We start from the raw sequence: 16,565 nt of genomic DNA on the forward strand, positions 1-16,565 counted from the left end.
GGTATACTCCTGCTTTATGTTGCAGAAACACATGTAGTGGTTTTATGTTCAAGAGTGCCTCTAGAGCAGCAGTAGGTGTTGTCAAGAACGCACCAGTCATTGCCATAAAGACCATCCTCTGAAGATAGTTTAACATTGAATGTACTTGGAGTCTCCAAGATTTGCCGAAAGCCAGCCTTAAAAGGCCATGCAAGCTTTCTTGATCCTGAAATCGATGTGAGCTGTCCAATTAAGTTTTGCGTCAAGAATTACCCCAACGTACTTCACTTGAACTGCAATAATAACTTCAGAGTCAAAGAACTGCAATGGACGAGCTCCGGTTGTAATTATTCGTTGCGTGAAAAGCACCATTGATGTTTTATTTGGATTAACTTATAGTCCAACATGAAGACACCATTGCTCAAAAACACATAAGGCTTATTGCATCAAATCAAAAAGTGTATTAATGCAAATACCGGTGATCGTTTAAGGAGACCGGGAGGGTTGAAACATTTTTTTTTATTTTTGCTAGATAATTCGACAAAAACTGTCATTCGATGATTGCTTATTTTTAAATTTCTTACTTATGTTTATTCTTAATCAAATTACATCAAAATAACTGACACAAATCAGTAACATAGTATCAAAAAATTGATTTTTGTAACAGTGTTCTCTTTGTATCAACTCTCCTCATACCGAGGTAAGTTGAAACAGCAATTAATGTGAGTTGGAACAAGTAACCAATTATTTTAAATATTATCAAAACGTTTTCTAAAGCATCAAATGTTACAACTGTGATTTTGGTTACAAATAAAGAAATTTCTGCAATTCTCCCAACAGTATTAACAGTGAGATACTTTATCTAACCACTAATTAACTATAACCGTAAAATTAATAAATTTGCTACCCATTTTTCATACATTTAGTTATGTATTATTTTCCAACCACTTCCCCTAGAACATTCTGCATTCATTAAAATGGTTGATATGACCAGTGATACTATTTATGACTACAAGTGATACGGGTTTATGAAAACAGGTAAGTTGGTGTCCATGTCGGTAGTATTTGATTTATTTTGAATTATGGTCACTTCACTCCAAGCTTCAGATGCTGATAGGAGTAAACAATTAGAAAAAATACATATTCCGTGATTATAAATGACCAAGATCTAATAGATTGACAACGTTGATCACTGTTGTCAATTCAGGAAAGAAGAATCTTGATTATTATTATTTGTTCAGGAACGTTAACGTGAGTTTAACATTACCATAAGACTAGAAGTTCATCATCGAGGAGAGTTGAAACAAGGTGTTTCAACTCTCCTACGTCAAGAAGTAAGGCTAGATCCACGATTTATATTTATACCTCGCAAAGATAGAAAGAATACGTATCCTAAATGTTAGCTATAAGACTATATAATAGTGATATTTTCATGATCGAACATTACTTAATATCTTAATAAAATAACGGAAACTTACTTTTGCTCATTTTTTGTAGTTTTGCCGGAACGTGGGGTCAGCAGGGTGGCGTCGCTAGAACGCGGATGGCGGAAAATCTCTAAACTTTCAATAAAAGAAAAGAAGCCGTCGATCGGCTATTCGACGCTTTGAAGCTTTTTATCACACAACTCAATTATTAATTCTTACCTTCTTTTCACACACAAGTTCGCACGAAATGTAACGAATTCAAATTTGTTGACCGTACAATTCACTGACCGCACTAGCTATGCCTATCGGAAAGGAACTTTTTTAATAAATTTAATCCTAGAAAACTTCTCACATTTTTGACAAACTACCTTTTAAAACACACCGCGATACTAAAAAAAGAACTTCACACTGCTGCCTCTTCCACGATCAGGATCGAAATGGACGAGTTGCAGTTTTGTAAATCCTCAGATAGGCGTCAAGTGATTCGAGTATTCGTAGTCGGAAGTACGTATTTTTACAAATACTACTCTTTCGACAACCATTTCTCTCGCTTGAATTTTTTCCTCTTAACACATTCGTATCTATCCATTTCATTCTAATGCGCATTTGGGTTTTGGTGAGACGGAATATATTTTGAAAGTTCATCCGAAATAGGCTAAAATTGCATGCAAGGGAATATTTGTACAGAAGCGTCTGAATATTTCTTGATGTGATGCGTTTTGGCATAGTGAGCGTAGTGAATGAATAATGACAAAAATTACGAAAAGGTGAACATGCTACAAGTGTGTTTACCGTAAATATTCAACCACTTATTTTACGTAGTTGGCTTGTATTGGAGGGTTTATAGGTATGATATAAATCAAACAAATGCATTATTGTTTTATCCCTGACGGTACTGTTTCGCTAGTAATGGGCACTGTTTCAACTCTCCTCTGTTTCAAATCTCCTCGGTTTCCCCTATATGATAATTATCGGCGAAACTATACGTTGGAAACCCAAGCTCAACAAGCCAACGGCGTTCAAGGTTTAGGTTCCATAGAAGTGGTAACAGCACACCGTTCATCCGAAATAGGCTAAAATTGCATGCAAAGGAATATTTGTACACCAGCGTCTGAATATTTCTTGATGTGATGCGTTTTGGCATAGTGAGCGTAGTGAATGAATAATGACAAAAATTACGAAAAAGGTGAACATGCTACAAGTGTGTTTACCGTAAATACTCAACCACTTATTTTACGTAGTTGGCTTGTATTGGAGGGTTTATAGGTATGATATAAATCAAACAAATGCATTATTGTTTTATCCCTGACGGTACTGTTTCGCTAGTAATGGGCACTGTTTCAACTCTCCTCTGTTTCAAATCTCCTCGGTTTCCCCTATATGATAATTATCGGTGAAACTATACGTTGGAAACCCAAGCTCATTAAGTTTCTTGAACAAGCCAACGGCGTTCAAGGTTTAGGTTCCATAGAAGTGGTGACAGCACACCGCCTTGAGGACATCCGCAGACACTCAGTTTCCTTATCTCTACTTGTCTTAACGATGAACACAGATGTCGGTTGCTAAGCATTGCGTGTATCCAGTTCGTGATACATGAAGGTACTCCATGACCTCGTGCTGCTTCCGAAATGGATTCGTAAGACACGTTATCAAAAGCACCTTCAATATCGAGAAAAACTCCTAAACTTGATTACCTTTGTGAAAAAGCTTTTTGAATGTTGTAGACAATATTGTGTAATAGGGTGGTAGTAGACTTTCCCCGCTGATATGCATGTTGCATTGCATGCAACGGGTGCTCGCCCAAACTAACATCTCGAATATATTGGTCGACTAAACGCTCCACTGATTTGAGAAGGAAGAAGGTCAGACTGATCGGTCTAAAGCTCTTTGCCTCCTCATGCGTGACGCGACCACCTTTGGGAATTAATTTGTCAGTTATATCCCGCCACGCTAATGGAATGTATCCTGTTGCAAGACTATAAGTAAGAATCTTTTTCAAAACATGCTTGAAGCGTTCATATGCTCTTTGTAGTAGAAGTGGAATGATTCCATCCTTTCCCGGAAACTTATACGGAGCAAAACTTTCAATCTCCAACTCCATTTGGTCGATTCGGTTGTCACCGTTGGTTGTCGAGCAAATACCCAAGAATCAGAACTAGCTGAAAAGAATTCAGAGACAGTCGTCAGCGATGGCTATGTATAGCCTAGAAAGTGTGTGTCAAAAAGACAGCTGAGCACTACATCTTCGTCAGACGAGTATTCACCATTAGCAGTTCTAATCGAACTGATATCAAAGTCTTTCGAAAGTAACTTATTTATGCTACTATGAGTGAGCTTGTTTTATCCACGACCTCATCCAAGTCACTTGGAGATAACGACGGTTTGAGCTCGTTTGCTACGAGTCAGTTTGCCAACTCATGCGTAATACCGTCAGAGCAAAGAGTTACATCTAACACCTCTTCTATGACAGCTCGTGCAAAGGTTTGGCGGTTTCATGCATTAAGTATGTGTAGATTTGTACTACTTAAGTATCCCATTAATTCGGTGCCTCTCAAATTGATATCTGAGCTGCCCCAAATTATGTGGTGGGTGATTATGAAAACAAACCCATTTCTGCCACAATATGATACAACCCTTTTGAAATCATCAGTAGGCGATGCACAGTGTTTCCAAATAGGCAAAAACGTGATCGAAATTGTTTTGACCACGAAAAAAGTGTCTTCAGCAAAGTTTGTCTATAAAATACTCCCCATCTTATTAAAGTATTGGTTTGGTGATTAATCCCCCTAACGCTGAGAAGCAAACTTTTGTTTGGTCATTTATGAAAATAATAAAAAAACTGTGTTCAGCAAAGTTATTGGGAATATAATAAGAAACAACTTTGCTGAAGAGACTATGTATCTATCTTTCGATTTTAATACACATTTGTGTAGTTTTCTATGATACACCCCTGACAAATCACTTTTTTCAACATAACTTTTCAGAGTGATTTTTTAGAATTTCAAAATGTTCTAAGATTTTGTTTCGCACAAGAAAATACACAATTTTTGTTATGCAAGTTTATTTTTATCTCTTATATCTGTAGAGTTATCGATATTTTTAGTGCCAAAAAGCAACATTTTGGTATGAAGTAACACTTCAATCCGCAAATTTCCGCAGACAAAGCCATATTCATTCGAATCTATAAAGCAAACGCTATCGAATCCAGGGATAACCATTTGTCGTATGCTGTCTCTTACATGCAAAATCATATATTCAAGAAACGACTATAAAACCCTTTTAAAAGGCCGTTTAAAAATTACATAACACATTTAAGGGTAAAAGGAGGATGTATGAAACAGGTTGTTACATGGCGGGGAGGTAGGAGGGATTAACATAGCTTATCTAACATAGTCTCTTCAGCAAAGTTGTTTCTTGTTATATTCCCTACAACTTTGCTGAATAAAGTTTTTTATTATTTTCATAAATGACCAAACAAAAATTTGCTTCTCAGCTTTAGGGGGATTAATCACCAAATCAATACTTTAATAAGATGGGGAATATTTTATAGACAAACTTTTTTGAAGACACTATAGCTCGAAAATCGTTTTTTCGTGGTCAAAACAATTTCGATCACGTTTTTGCCTAATTGGAAACACTGTGCGATGGTTCATTATGCGGCAAATATGCCGAATAATAGACGTATTTCTTTTTTATGTTGTCAACAGTCGTATTTAGCGTGACAGCAAAAATTTGCGAAGAAAAAACGTCGACTGTGTCTGAGATTCACTTAACACAGCAACGATAAGACCCACGACACTCCGTGCGCGACTGGCATATTTTAGTACTGCGAGCCATTCAGTCCTAGGCGCGGAGAAACACCTTGACTTGACGTGTCCTGTTTTCAGTCTCCTCTTACGACATGGGAACAGGAACCGTGTGGCTGGCTTGATTCTCGATACTGGACATGACTGGAGGCAAGTGAAGGTCATCGCCATCTAAAAACCAGGAAAACCAGCCTCCGACCACAACTCGTATCGACCGATTGATACTGTCCAGCATCCGAAAGTTGTTCGAGAATATGATCTTACTCCGCCTTGACAATTGGGAAGCAAATGGCTTACTATCAGATACACAATTTGGCTTCCGACGACGAATGACGAATGATTGTCTTGCGTTGCTCTCAACGGAAATTCATTTGGCCTATGCTAGCAAAGAGCAATTGGCATCAGTTTTCTTGGATATTAGGGGACTTTTGATTCAATTTCTTTCAAGATTTTTTTTCTGAGAAGCTGCACCATCATGGTCTTTCATCGATTTTAAACAACTTTTTGCCAAACTTGTCATCTGATAAACTCATGCATTTCTCGCGTGGTCCAAATTAATTACATGGCTCTTTCACAGGGCTCATGTCTAAGCTCCCTACTCTGCAATTTTTACGTGAATGACATTCACGAATGTTTCGCCGATTACTACACGCTTAGGCATCTTGCAGATGACGGCGTGGTCTCTATTACAGGTCCCTAAGCTGTCGATTTGGAAGGACTATTGCAAGATATCTTGGACAATTTGTCAATTTATTTAGAAGTAGAAAATTCGTTCTAATTTACGCTGTTTATTATTGTTTTGATTTTTATTTTTTATAGTTTTACAAAACAATGGTTCGCAAGTATAAGTAACTGCTGCAACAGTAACGTTGTGTGTTACCAATGTATTACTGGTCAGAAACATTTTTTTTCGTTTCAATTTCCGCTCCATTTCGTGGTATTTTCCAAAACCCGATTTTTCAACTTTCACTCTTCCAAATAATTGCACTTTTTCAGAAATATTGAAATTCCATTGTATACCGTTATACTAGAATCATTTGATTTTTTTTCGAATCGGTTGAAAAATCGCAAATTTATAGTAATTTTTGTGAAAAAAGTCAAAACCGCGATTTTTTCACTTTTTTGTTCAACCTAATTTATGTATCATTGATTCAATAAATTCCATACATAATAAAATATATATTTCTTTTGTTTGCATTTTTACCTGCGAAAATTGCAATCAAACGCGTGGGGTACGTTTGTACCCCAGTGCAATGTTCTAAGGTAGAAAAAGTAAGTGTAACGTTCTTGTGTTAAGGATTTGTAACAGATCTGCCAACAAAGGATCAACTTTCTCCGTACAATAACCGTTACATGGTGGAGTGCCCATTCAGGAGACCTGATCAGGCTGTACCAAACTACAATATTGTCGGTGATAGATTACGGGTGTTTCTGTTTTCGTGCCACTGCGAACATACACTTCACCAAACTGAAGTGAATTCAGTATTTTTGGTTGCGCATTGCTTTGGGTTGCATGCATTCGACCCATACGATGAGTCTAGAAGTGTTGGCGGGCGTCCTTCCGCTGAAAAATCAATTTTGGGACCTCTCATATCGAATGCTCATTCGATGCGATATCTTGAACCCGTTAGTAATAGTAAATTTTGAGACGCTTGTCGGGTTCAATTCCTACACCCGATTTATGCTCCTATACTTCGAATACATGCCACAAAATATCAATTCCCAAACGTGTCAATCTCTCTCATGCTTTTGATTCAATTGTATTTTTCGACACATCCATGAGAGATAAGATTCGTGGATTCCCAGATCACATACGTCCGTAAGTGAACCCAAACATCTTTCATAGTAAATTTCGAGAAGTCGACTGCAACGATATGTTTTACACCGACGAGTCAGGTTTCGACGGCTCCATTGGCTCCAGTATATTCAATCAATACCTCATCGCCTCATTCAAACTCAATGATCCTTTTTCAGCTTACGGCGCATAACTCGCTGCTATGCAGTATATCCTCAGGATTATTGATACTTTGCCCACAGATTATTATTTTATTGTTTAGGACAGCCTCAACTCAATAGAGACTCTCCGTTCGATGAAACCTTGAAAGCACATTCCATATTTTCTGGAAAATCATGGGAGCTTCTGCGTGCTTTGTCTGTAAGATCGTACAAAATTACCTTAGTTTGTGTTCCCTCGTATTGCTCCATGCCAGGTAATGAATATTCTGAAGGAAGGCGAAGCTTACAGATTTTCGGTTCAAGAATATTCCCATAAGGAAATCTGTAGTAGCCTGCGATATTTGGGATCTTACGATAGTTTGACAACTTGACCCTTTTCTGATGGTGGTGTAACATTCGCGCAAGACTGTCCAGCAACACCGGTTCCAAAGACTATTTGATGGTTGACTCACCAAGCCAAAGGCATGATTCCGTGCCTTTGCCTCAGACTTATTGATAAAGGATAAAAGAACATTCCAATATTCTCTAAACATTCCAATTTATTTTTTAAACAGTGTCTATAGGTAGTTCCGGTTCAGGTTTTATACGTGACCGCAATTATAAATCCATATTCATGTAATTAGGACTTAGACTTTTGGGGTTGCTACAATACTCATTTGTGGAAATATTTTGTTGAATGGAAGTACGCGCTAACGTACCTATGTAACATATTCCTGCAAGAATTGGGTTATAAAATTGAGTTTTGTATTGAGTGCATAGCCGTTGTAGTACAAGAAAGGCATGCAATAAATTTGAAAAGACCGTTTAGAAATGATTTCTCAACAATGTGCTTGTGCAGAGAAACTAGTTTGTCTCTTACAGCCGTTCTATACTAAGTCATTGCATACTAAGTTGGGTTAATGGACTATGGAGTGCCACAAATTTCTGACCAAAACCTATCTTTATGTGAGGTATATAATATATTTTATATTGTGTTGCGAGCTTTCATATAAAATATTCAGATTGCATTTTGATATTTTTGTACAGGTACGAAACATTTGCATATTTCCGTACAATAATTGGCCAAACTAAGTGCAAGCTTATTGTATTTCTCACTACATACGCAACATTAGCGCAACATGTGCTCAATATACATTTAGGCGTTTATTGTCAGCAACATTTTGTTTGAAGATTGTTCTGTATTAGCATATTCCTAGCGAACTGAGTATGTAAAATCTCTGAAGAATTATGGAGATTTGATAGCTTCAAATCAATATGAACATAAATCATTCATGATGAATGCAAAGTTTTCCAAAGTTCTTTTTACACAAATGCATCTCCTCTTCGTTGCAATTTGTTGGTTCATTGAGCATGTACACTCATTCGGTCAATCACGAAGTGAAACTACGGGCAGTATACCTAAGCTAACCTAAGCAAACTGAAAAGTGGGTACATGGTCTTCGGAAATGAAATCGTCTATATTCGATGAGTTATTTATAGGCAGTGTATATCGATACACTGCCTATAATCGCAAGACAGTCCCATGTTTTACGAGATCCCCTATCTACATGGGAATGACTTGCGATTATAGGCAGTGTATCAATATACTTACTAGGACACTAGAAGAGGTTTGGGTGCTAAAACGAAGAGTGTACGCTTCCTGTTCTGATGGTATCAAGGAAAAATGGTCTCATATTGCCACGAGGCGAAATCGGTATGTGTTTTAGCACCAATAGGATTGTCAGGAGAAGATTGGAGTTCCACAATAAAAGTGGTGAATCAAACCTTTGCTTTATCTCTGTGATTGCTCCAAATTTGGTAGATCAACTATTTATCTGACCGATACACCGTACCTAATTGTTTCTCCTGCTAGCAATCATGATTTACTTAGAATCGCTACTGGAGTAGTTCATACATTAGCGGATTATTTGGGTTCTGTTATAATATACTATGTAGCAGATGAACCTTGTATAATGAAGCGACTCTACTAAATCGATGAATCCAGCCTGGTCGTTGCATACATATAATACTCGGTTTGTATAACCAGTGGTTTACCTAGGAGCCAGCACTGATAGGGCGCCATCATCACAGTATTGATTCCTAAATAACATAACGACATACTTTTTGCAAGCAATTCAATTCATATTTCATAACAGCAGAAGCATGCTGGAGTATTTCTGAATAGTTGAAACTTTGCAATAGGTGAGTATTTGACTGATTTGTTGTATAGAAACATTATAAAATAACGCTAATCAGATCAGATGAATGAAACTATGTTATCGAGCATATTGCATTTACGAAAGAAGACTATTCATGAGTCTCTATATCACTGATAAAAATATGTTATACTTGTTGCATTGTTGCTCTTTTTACTCACGACATACTCTACAACATTTAGTATGTTGCGCAACGTGTCAAGTGATGCTGGTTTATTTTATTACTTTTTATGCTCATTTCCCACTCCGGTTCTCCCTTAAGTACTATATTGTGCTAGAATATTGCCAGCCTGGGATAAATACCTAAGTAGGCTAAAGTCCAATTCGCGCTGTGCTTCTATTATTTTATGCACCCCCTTTCTTGCAAATAAGCAAGGCATGCATGCCAACTGCGCTACCTGCCAAGTCGGGGGTACATCACCAGATATTTGAATTTTGCTTTATGCGGATCTTCCAGCATGGGTGGAATGGGTCTTCTGCAAGAGCTGCAAAATTGCTATCGGCGCTTGTCGATCGCTCTCACAGTAGAGACTGATCCGGCTGGGTATTTTGTGCATGTTGCTCGTTATCGCCGGAGAAATATAGTATATGTTGTTGTCGTCGGTGCTCGTTGGTCGCCTCAAGACGTACCATATGCTGCGAACCCAATTCAAATTATATTGGTTACACGAGTACGGGACTAATATTTTGGTAGTAGGTAAAGGGTAGTACGCCCATTTGAAGGTCCGATGGTCAGTTTTTCGTCCTATCTGGTACCACACAAAACATCCAAACTGAACAATACAAATCAATACTTTGGAATTGTAGTACATGCGAGGTCTTAGAAATGCGGATTACCATTTCACAGTGGTCCAGAATGCAAATTTAGCAGCAATTTTGAGATTTTACTAAAACTAAACAACTTAGCCTTAGTTTTCGTAGTTTGTGGGCCCCTTCTTTTTGCTAAAAAAGTTAGGATTGTTCTTCTACCAAGATAAAAAAATAACTTTTCAATCATTCTAGCTAGAGCCAAATGACCTGCAGCGAAGTTGTAGAACGAACTATTTTAGAAAAGTTTGCTGAAGACATGTGAATTCTACATGTCATACTATTAATTTTACAGCTTAAATTTTTATTTGAAAAGTGAAGGTTATGGTGTTTCTTACTGTTTCTCACAAAAACTGTTTTATTCAAATAACTTTTGCGGTATTGATTTAAAAGTGAAGTAGTCTTCAGACAACTTTAAGATTGCTTTAAGGCAAATAACTTGTTTCATGGCACCACATATCTAACTATTTTTGCTGAAGAGTTATGAGTTCTTTTTCGCCAACAATAACAATATCACTCATTGGGGCAAACAAATAATTGTTTTTTCAAGTATATCTAAGGTCATTACTAGAGTTATAATTGAGCAAAAAATAACGAATACATTATTTTCTAAAAGTTCATAAAGTTGATCACAAAAAATCACACAATATTTTTGAAAGTATAAGTACTTATATCGTTTGAATAATAGAAGCTAGCGTTTTGATGTGGTTGGCAGTGCGGTGAAATATCAATTTCAAACGAAAATATTCGTTTCAAGTGAAACTGCGAGTCCTTCACTGTAATCATACCACCACTATATCAATTGAGCTCTGCTGCCTTCTTCGTTTGAGTCACTCAGAGTTCACTGTCAATTGAATAACAGGTTCTGGTCATTTGACGTTTTTACCTGTTAAGTTTCTATTGAAAATCAACCTCACATTAGCACAGTCTCAGCTAATGGGAGTGAACTATTCCAATGAAACACTCACAAATGAATATGAATTAACACTCACTGACATGAAAATAATTCCGAACAAGATCATAAATACATACAGGGTAAAGGCTATGATAAGACGAGGCAACTCAAGACGGATACCGGTAGGAACATTTTTTCTCTGTATGAGTGAGGTTGTCATTTTTTCGTTGAAGCTGATAAATCAGGAGAATATGAAAAAGTAAAGAATAAACAAATAACGTAGTGTGCTTTTCTGTTAATATAAGTTTTGTTTTGGTTTGGTAATCATTATTCTTTATTAGTAGTTTCGAGACAAAAAGTATCCCTAAGTAATCGAATCGGAAGATCCTCTCTCTCTTTTCATCATCTTTTCTCTCTTTTCATCGTGCGCCAAAGAATCGGGATGCTCGTCCGGATGTTTATGTTTACTACCTGGCGGCCATGCTTAATTTTACAAGTATAAAACAAATACATTCAAAAATGACAAATGCTCCGAACCTTTCTTTCTCTTCATCTTGGAGGAGTTGTCTCTGTATTTTTAGTTTTCTTGCCAAGACTCTGCTGAATAATTGTTGATTGATGACTGTATGCAGCTAGTGAGGTTGGCAGTTTAGATATGCTATAATACACATAATAATGGCCGTTTTATTAACTCACATTTATCTAAAATGTATGTGGAACTAATCAATCCAACTTTTTTTTATCACATACTGCTTGCTAGAAACATCAAATTTGGCCAGCATAACAGCCTATATATAAGAATCAAATTTGCCACAAAGATTGAAATAGAGATGGACGTACTATCAAAATAAAGAAATATACAGAAATCGTATTACTAGTTTCCTTGTCGTGTCTTGGCAGTAAACAGTCGAACTCGTTAAAGGTCGAAGATGATAGATAACGGAAATCGATGGTTAAACTCATTTTAAATGAAGGTGCTGTTGGTTGAGTGGTAAGTGTGACAGCCACCCTCCCCGGTTGGTCCCGTTCCTTCCGCGATCTACGCTCGGGCCTGTCCGGCGCCGGTTTTGATCAATGAACACTTTAGGATTACCAGGAGCTGCACATTGAAAGATGTTTTCCTAATCCCAAGCATAATTATCTACTGATTCCCTGTGCAACTTCAGCTAGTTCAGATCGATAACAGAGTAGCAACCCGGGGTTGTCGCACAAGGTCAATCCCAAGCTCGATTGTTAAAGTCATTTTAAAATCAGAGATGAGGGCAACATTGATACCATTTAAAAATAGGTGAAGCCATTTTGAAATCCAAGATGGCGGCCTTTAGTTACCAAGAAACAGTGAATACAACTATCGATATGGGTATCATTTAAAGTAGTCATAATATACCGGAATTTATTAATTTAGGCCATTTTGAAAACAAAGATGGCAGTTTCTGGTAATCACCAAAGTGAAAACCATAATCAATATATATGTCTATCGCTTTTGCAAGGCTGGTCAGTAGATGATGGAAACTGATGATTGAGGATATTTTGCAATCAATCCAATATGGCGACTTTTGGTTACCTCAAATCAATAAACCCACTTTCGATGTGACCTGTTTATAGCATTCATATCGAGCAAAATCTTTTCGAATTCTTTCTGAAAGAGAACATCGACTATTCTCGTGCCTGTAGACTGTGCTCGTAATGTGTTCCTATAGATCCAGTGTGGAAGTGTTTTATCCCTTTATAATGTCATCGGAATTGTGTACAGGAACATATTGGTACAGGTGCAAAAAAGAACTGAAATACATATTTGATTTTAGCAATGAATTTGACAGCTTCGTAAAATTATAATAGCATACTGCGGCTATCATATTGCTTTTTCAAAATTTCTTAAATTCGCAGATTTCAGACGAAAAATAATGAATCTAGTAATAACAGCTTATTGGAATTGGTTGCAATGAAAAACGTTATTTAGTAGTACGTTCATCTCTACTATATTTTTGTTGCAAATTTGATGATGATGATGATGAATGGGCTGTTATGATGGCCAAATTTGCTAGAAACATGTAGTATGTGATAAAAATGTTGGATTGATTAGTACCACATAAATGTTGGCGAAATATGTGTTATGTGTTAAAACGATCATTATTATGTTATTATAGCAACATATCTAAATATGAAAAAGAAAATTGGCTGCACTGCCAACCTCGCTTCAGACACTCATCTGTCATCTGGCACAAGAAAGGCAAGATAACCAAAAATACGAAGCCAGTTGTCTCTTTTCGTATTAGGTTTACCCGGATCTCATTTGACTGGTGCTCACTGGGTAAATTGAAAGCGGATCTATTCATTTGAGAGGATCAAACGAAGGAGGTTGAATATGAACTGCGACTCATTTGAAAGCGACGGCGAGTGAATAACCATGAACCGAGCTTCAGATCAACAGCAACTGATGCGCTAAATGAATTGGAATGCTACCGTAAACGACTGATTGACTGCGTTCATTCAGCTTCGATTGAATGAAATGAAATTTTACTGCACTGGTGGTTGGTTCTAATTTTTTTAAATCATAAAATTAACTTTTTAATGGTGCGAGATGGAGCTTCGTAGAAAATAAAATTTTAAAAAACTTTGTCAAAGACACTGGAACTCTATGTCGTGTACTTTTCATTTTACGAGAAATTTAGAAATTTGGTTTTCTTTATATAACTTTTGCAGTTTTAATTTTTCATTAAGATCACGCTAGAAATACTTTCAGATATTTTGAAGGAGAGGATTTTGTCTCAATGTACCGAACCTCTAGCATCTCTTGTTAGAAAGTTATATATGGGGCATTCCACGCAAAATTCGCCACAAATTTTTTTTTGCCCTGATCAATTTTTTTCTCGGTTTAGTAGTCAAAAATATTCGACACGTATTTGTTTATTTCAACATTGTTGGAGATAATTTGATAAAAATCTAAAATAAAATAAATTTGGTCGCACTGCATATAAAATTAAAACCACACATTGTTAAACACTACACACAACTAATTTGAATATGATACACAATACATGTTTGAGACACTCACGAGAGACAGTAATCGACACGAAACAGATAACGAATAATGCACAATAAAAGTTAGTTCTAAATCAATCGTCATACGAGCAGGATCTATTTTTTCTCGATCCCACAAAAGAAATCCACAGCCACAGAACAAAAGGGTTCTATTTTGCCGAAGAATAAGTCCGCGTTCCCAGTACCGTCCGCGTTGTCCGAAGTCGATCTGTGGACCAAATTTGCGGCTACCAGCTCTACAAGGTGTAGGTCAAAAACGCTAGCGCGCGACGCGGAGTTGCGCCTACAAACATAGTAGGCAAGACTTTCGAGATTTTTTGTGTTTAATTTCACCATTTAAAAAACCTACTTTTTTCAATCGCTCGTACTGTCAAAAGTAAAGCAGGTACCAAAAAGTGCCCAAAATATGAAATGTGCGCCTTTTTCATAGCTTTCGGATGAAGTATATTAATACTTACTCAACGTATTGGTTTCATGGAAAATATTGAAAAGTTTTAAACATCGATTTTTTCAAACTTGGACATGATTTTTTTTCTTTTTTTTTTATTGTATGAAATGGGAAAATCATTTTTCTTGATGCCATAGAAATTTGGGAGTGGGCAATTAAATACTTACGGAGATATGAATTCAATCGCGCCTTGCGCGCGAAAAACGTACCGCCACGCACTTCGCTCGTACTCAGGTTTGACTGTATGAGATTTTACACACTACCGCGGTGCTTGCGACGAAGCCATTATTTGTCGAGCCAGTTTACAAATGATCAATGATGATCAAATGTCGTACGATGTGACAAGGAACGCTTCTTTATCACGCAATGTTTCAATTTCAAATCTCAGAATAACATAGGAAACGTGATAATCGAACCAATTTATTCTAATGCAAGAGCAGAGAAAAATCCACAGAATTGTTTCGAAAAATGCCAAACCATACCTGGACCACAATCATTTCAGTATGTTGAGATTTCGAATTTTATTTTATTTTTTATTTTATAATTAATATCAACAGACACAGTGTGGTCCTAATGATAATTTCTTAATCTATTTAAAAAGTCAAATTGTAATCTGCTACGTGGAATGTGAAGATCGAACTCGGATGAAACTCTGTTGAAAGTCCGCTGCAAACCAATGATGGCACCGTTCACTCCATAGTTAGTCCGGCGAAGAGGTAATCGGAGGAATAAATTATTGCGAAGGGCGCGAGGGCGAACGTTCATGTTTATCGCACTGAGAAGCTCGGGGCAGTCAATTCGATCTTGCAAAATATCCGAAATCGTCATAGCACGGAATAGATCCCGTCGCACTTGCAATGTATCGAGTCCAATAAGCAAACCCCGGCTTTCATAACTTGGCAGCTGGTGAGGGTTGCTCCAAGGCAATCGACGAAGGGCAAACCGAACAAATCTGCGCTGTACTGCCTCAATTCGATGGACGCCGTTGAGATAATGAGGGTTCCACACAACTGAACAATATTCCAGAGTTGATCGAACGAGTGAGCAGTAGAGAGATTTCAAGCAGTAAATATCTGAAAAGTGCTTAGATATTCTCATTATGAACCCCAAACAGCGTGATGCCTTTGCGACAATATAGCTGATATGCTGTTTAAACGTCAGTTGTTCATCGAGAAAAACTCCGAGATCTTTGACGCAATTCGCTCTGTCAATTGTGGATTCAGCTAGACAGTAATCGAATCGAATTGGCGTTTTTTTCCTCGAGAACGTAATGACCGTACATTTCTTGGGGTTTAGGGTCATTCGGTTGATCTCGCACCATTCCGCAAAGGTTTCCAGTTGGCGTTGAAGGAAAGCTGCATCATGAGTATTCCGGATTCTATGGTATAACTTGAGGTCGTCGGCGAAAGACAACCGTGGTCCTTCTAAACAAAAGTTAACGTCGTTGAAATACAGAAGAAAAATCAATGGACCGAGATGGCTGCCTTGCGGAATACCAGATGAAGCACAGAACTCTTCGGATACACAATCACCTATCTTGACTGCTAGACGACGATCACTGAGATACGATTGCATCCAACGGAGAATATTAGTACCAAAGCCGAGTCTATCCAATTTTGCCACTGCAATAGCGTGATTTATCTTGTCAAAAGCAGCTGAAAGGTCCGTGTAGATAACGTCAGTTTGAAGGCCGTCCGACATAGCATCTGTAACATATGTTGTGAACGACAGAAGATTCGTAGATGTTGAACGTTTCGGCATAAATCCATGCTGAGTCTCGGAGATATACTGTTTGCAGTGGCTGGAGATGGGTTCCAACACAGCCATTTCAAACAGCTTAGGAACTGCGCTTAGCGTTGTAATACCACGGTAGTTGTCAACTACCTTTTTATCACCTTTTTTGTGAACTGGAAACATGAAGGAGGATTTCCAGAGTTCGGGAAATACTCCGGTTGTTAGCGACAATTGAAACAGATGACAAAGAGGTTCAATTAGACCGGCAGAGCATTT

The 16,565-nt window shown here is 37.5% G+C and overlaps 1 protein-coding gene across 7 annotated transcripts in view; it reads left to right on the forward strand.

Moving 5' to 3' along the window:
• The window catches only part of LOC131678513 (innexin shaking-B), a 1,756,176-nt gene that overhangs the window by 1,405,842 nt on the left and 333,769 nt on the right, over window positions 1-16,565 (forward strand). The gene's annotated exons all lie outside the window — the stretch shown is intronic.

This window comes from Topomyia yanbarensis, chromosome 2 (genome assembly GCF_030247195.1).
Source record: "Topomyia yanbarensis strain Yona2022 chromosome 2, ASM3024719v1, whole genome shotgun sequence".
Taxonomy (NCBI): Eukaryota; Metazoa; Arthropoda; class Insecta; order Diptera; family Culicidae; genus Topomyia; species Topomyia yanbarensis.